Consider the following 5,433-nt stretch of genomic DNA (forward strand, 5'->3'; position numbering starts at 1 on the left):
ACACACACGCACGCACACACACACACACACACACACACACACACGTACAGATGCATGTTAAGGAGCTCCTGTTTTCCCACCAGTCCGAGTTGGTGGGAAAATCCTTGCTGGTCAGTAATTGATTCCGCCCTGCCAGCTCCATTAGCTTGCAGCACAGTCACTCTCTCTCTCTCTCTCTCTCTCTCTCTCTCTCTCTCTCCTCTCTCTCTTCTCTCTCTCTCCTCTCTCTCTCTCTCTCTCTCTCTCTCTCTATCTCTCTCTCTCTCTCACACACACACACACACACACACAGGCACGCACACGCACACATGGCTATAAAGCTGCCCAGTCGTGTTTCCCTTCTATTTGTCGTCGCCTCTCCCTTTTTTGTACTTCTTTTTGTTTCTCTTTATTTTTTAAGAGAATGTGAACTTCCATTCCAAGCAGAAACAATTCCTCCTCTAAACAGAAAAAGATAAATGTCAAGTCATTCTTTTTTTATACATCTTAAATTCACAAATTCTAATTAGCCTCAAATGGATTGATAACCCATACAACATGTGACGCTGTCTGTCTTCTGACATTGATGGTAATTAGGAAGAAAAATACATGTAAGTTCAAAGTGTAAACTAATAATTTAAATGACATGTTCACAAAATACTAACATAACATAATCTTATACTGCTGTTTGCCAAAGATGTCAAAGAAAGTCTTTGGGGCATCTCTTTCAAATACTGTTATTCTTGGTTAATTATATCGTAAGGCATTAGTTAAGATTAATCAATTATTAAATTGGTACAATTATTAAGATTATTCACGACTTTCTTGACCATCCATGCATCAAACATGTTAAAAAAATTATAATAATCTTGCCCTTATTCCTCTCTCTCTCACTGTTTTTCTGTTCTCCCCCTAATCCCGATTTCCCCCTTTATATTCAGAGTGACAGTGTGTGTGTTGGTCTTCTGCCATTCAACCACCTGCTACAGCCCTTAAGTCCCACTCACTCTCACACACACATACACACACACACACACACACACACACACACACGCACACACACACACACACACACACACACACACACACACACACCACACACACACACACACACACACACACACACACACGCCAACTTGCATAAAACACAGAAGACATATCATACATACATTGTTATACTACGAGGAAATGTGTTTCCACAGCCTGTACACAAATAAGAACATTAATCATCAACATCAAGTACTGGAAGTGTACACCCACTTTCCTATCGGCGTACAAACACACACACACTCACACAAACAAAGTGGCAGACACAAAAACAACCACACACACAATTGCCACTTTTTCTTATCGTCGCCGTTTCAACCCCTCCCTTTTTTTATCACACAGCCCGAGGCTGGGCAGCATCCAGTCTGGCTTCCATTCAGCACTTCCTATCCCCCGATGAACATCCATTTACCATCCCGTCACCGTTATCAATTACCATCATCACCATTATTACCACGACTCCTCCACTTCAAAGACCTCATCAAAGCTGATTTATCAGGGAGAACTTTCACATGCGATACAGATTTTATTTTTGATGTTTTCACGTACAGTAGACAACAGCGATAACTGTTTTAACTTTGGCATTCATTTAATTCCAAAATGTGCTATCTGCTGTTTGAAACATGTGACGCCCTCTTCTTAGAAAGAGATTACTTGAGAAGAAAGAGACCTACAAATGAAACTCCTTCAAGATTGGATTTAACAAGTTAATTCTATTTAAGCACTTTTCAGCACTGACGAAAGTGTCCACCACCAATATCACACAAATAAAAAAGCCGCAGAATGTACATGTTAGTTGGTAATAAGCTATTGTGTTTGCGATGTGTTCAAGTGCAACATGATCAAACATGAGCCAACACAAGAGTTAGCTCTGTCAAAACTAGTTTTGTAATGTTTGTTTGGTGTGTCATGGCCTTTGTCAGCAAAGGTATTGTCCCCAAGTGCATGTGTGTCCTTGTGGGTATGCAAAAAAAAGGAAATCTCTATGGGAACCCACATGTAGTATTGATATAAAGGTGCTGCTAATAGCCAAAAACTCCACTCTGTACTTGTAAAGGTTCAAGGCTTTTATTTGTCATGCGTAGCTACAGTGTAGTTATGTCGATGAAAATCTTAGGTCACAGGCTCCACCAACAGTGCAACAGTGCATATATCAAAATTACGTCATATCATCGCAGAACAACTGAGTTTACACACACTGTGTATATTTGATAATAACATTCTTCTCATCCATGGTCATTTCTAAATCATAAATTAACTTTTTGTCCTTTAATGCACAATTCAGCTTACTATAAAGCAAGTGTTACAACCACATTTACGGCAATGTTTTTGAACAATATTTTTATTAAAGCACCATGGCATTAGAAAATAATATGTGTGTGCGTCTGTGTGTCTTTCTTTGGTCTGGGCACTGCGGGTGGGGTAATGTGGTCACTCCTCTGCATGTGATCGTTGAACATTATTAGTTTTGACATGTGAACATACACAGTGAAAGGTGTAGAGCGCTGTCTGTGTGTGTGTCTGTGTGTGTGTGTGCGTACGCTTTGCTTGTGTCTGACAGGGTGTGTGTGATGTTTAGGGACGGTGGGTAATTATGTCAATTATACTGCTGTCATGGCTAGGTTGTACACACACACACACACACACACACACACACACACACACACACACACACACACACACACACACACACACACACACACACATACACACACGCACATGGGCCTGTCTGTGCTCTCCATTTGTTAGCTGTGAAATATTAATCACAGTCAGCTGCCAACCTGACAAGGAAAGGATGTAGAGCACGAAACCCTCTACGCCACACACACACACACACACACACACACACACACACACACACACACACACACACACACACACACACACACACACACGCATGCACACACACACACACACGCACGCACACACATGCGTGCACACACACACACACACACACACACACACACACACACACACCTGACATGTACACGTTCACATGCATATCAGTAACGCACACACACTATTCCTTATCAGTCTCTGCTCCTCTCGCCTAGGCATCTGTGAGTCTCGGGGTCGCAGCTGTCTGAGGGATTATAACAATCGGAGGATGATCCTTGAGGGCAGTGTGTTCATTGACCCATCATAACCAGCCTGATGAGAGTGAAGACAAACTCTGTGATTAACAGCTCGCTACCACTGCGTTGTCCCGTTTGAGTTTTGTCTGTGTTTCCATCTTTGACTGTCTCACAGTGTGATTTTAGTTCATGAAAAATACTTTTAACATTTGTGTCGCCTTTAAATGTATTTTCTGTTGAATTTTGCTCCACCTTTTTTCGTCATTCACAAACCAATGTGAGGCGTCAAGCTGAATATGACCACTTCTTTTACATTGTCCATCCATTTTGATGCCATTATGAGATTTTATTTGTTTAACATTTTAATTTCTTATTAAAATAACAGAGTTAACAGTATAATAATCCGTTTTCTGGTGTTTTGATTTCTAAGCCTGACACTTCTGAAAGCTGGCAGTAAATAGTGCTGACATGAAGTGAATTGCTTGTGGCTGAGTGGATGGTTGGAAAAACCCATTTGTCAATCCAAAAACCTAGGCTAGGCTTTGGAAAACGGTTTGCAGTAATGCTCACAATTTGTAGTTAATGGACTAAAACATAAAACACACAATTACGGTCCCTTGAAGTGGTTTGGAGCTACCCAAGGTGACCGGCTCTGCTCTACCTAAAAAACAAATACTCAGAGTATGTGAAGCCAACGGCTGAGGCCTGTGGCACATATTGTACCTCCACATGCCCTCTTTCTCAGCGTGTGACATGGGAACGACCCGGGCTGTTTTAAATCACAGGCCTAACCACTGGCTGCTCGGCCGAGGGGGTTCCTGGATACTTAGCATTCCTGCAGTGACTGAGCACTGTGAGAACCAAGAGACACGGGCAGGAATATTTTTAGGTTTGAGAATACTGGAAGAACTGATGTGGTGTGTGTGTGTAGACGCATACAAATGTGATATTGCAATGCTGTCTTAACAGCATACTCCCGGATTATGGCCATCATTTTAAAACACATGGTTTTACTTTGAAAGATAACTAAACTACAACACAACAAAACTACGTGGTTAAGTTTAATAACACATCATGGTTTGGCTTAAATGTAATATGTTTGTTGGGTCATTTGAGTTTTATACTTAATTAAAAAAAACATTTGATTCCTCCAAATGTTTCTAAGTGAGTGTGCATGTGTTTTGTGTGGTACTGTGGGTTTGTGTGTACTTTTTATATTAAGTATTTAGTTGTTTGTATGTGCATGGAAAAGTGTGCTTGTTTCTCCACACTGTTGCTAAATCTGTACATTTTCAATCATAAAAGTGGTAGATAACTACACTGAACAAAAATATAAACGCAACACTTTTGTTTTTGCTCCCATTTTTCATGAGATGAACTCAAAGATCTAAAACATTTTCTATATACACAAAATAACCATTTCTCTCAAATATTGTTCACAAATCTGAAAAAATCTGTGATATTACATTATTACATGTCACTTGTTAGACGCTTTTGTCCAAAGCGACTCACATACATTCAGTACTGTGGACAATCCCCAATTTGGGGTGAAGTGTCTTGCCCAGGGACACAACGACATGCTGACTGCAGTGGGACTCTGATTCGAAGATCAGCGCACTAACCCACTGAGCACTAATCCACTGAGCCATAGCCACTGTGATAGTGAACACTTATCCTTTGCCGAGATAATCCATCCCACCTCACAGGTGTGGCATATCAAGATGCTGATTAGACAGCATGATTATTGCACAGGTGGCCACAATAAAAGGCCACTCTGAAACGTGCACTGAACAATTTTTGTTCAGTGTAGATTGCCATTTCTAACTGGTGATACCTACTTTGCTAAGAGGCGATTGTCACCCCTGGTCAGATTTTCATCAGCATTAGCTAGCTAGCTAATTTAACTAACTTTTTTAATGTTTCTATCCTTGTTTAAAAAAGCAAAGGTCCGGTAAAAGGGTGATAGGTATGTTACATGACATGCCGGATGGTTGGTTTACCCAGAAGTGTCTGAGAAGCCGTCAATGTAAACTGTTTTACTTTATTTTTGCAGGTTGAAGACAGATTGGAGAAAAGGGGGAGATAGAGAGCCTTGAAATAATTAGAGAGTTGTTGTTGCAGTTTCTACTAACATTACAAGAGGTTAGGATGATGCTTAACCAATGTCCTTTCACTTTTGCTTTTGTGTTTTTGTGTTTTGGAAAGGAAAACAGCCCCACACTCTTTTGATGCCCTCCTTGCTTACGCTTACAGGCCTGGTTACTGTTGCTCTTCAGAGGAAGGTCAATTACAGTAGACTAATGAGTGGAGTCTTTTTCCCTTTTTGTCTCTT

This window comes from Gymnodraco acuticeps, unplaced genomic scaffold, assembly GCF_902827175.1.
Source record: "Gymnodraco acuticeps unplaced genomic scaffold, fGymAcu1.1, whole genome shotgun sequence".
Lineage (NCBI taxonomy): Eukaryota > Metazoa > Chordata > Actinopteri > Perciformes > Bathydraconidae > Gymnodraco > Gymnodraco acuticeps.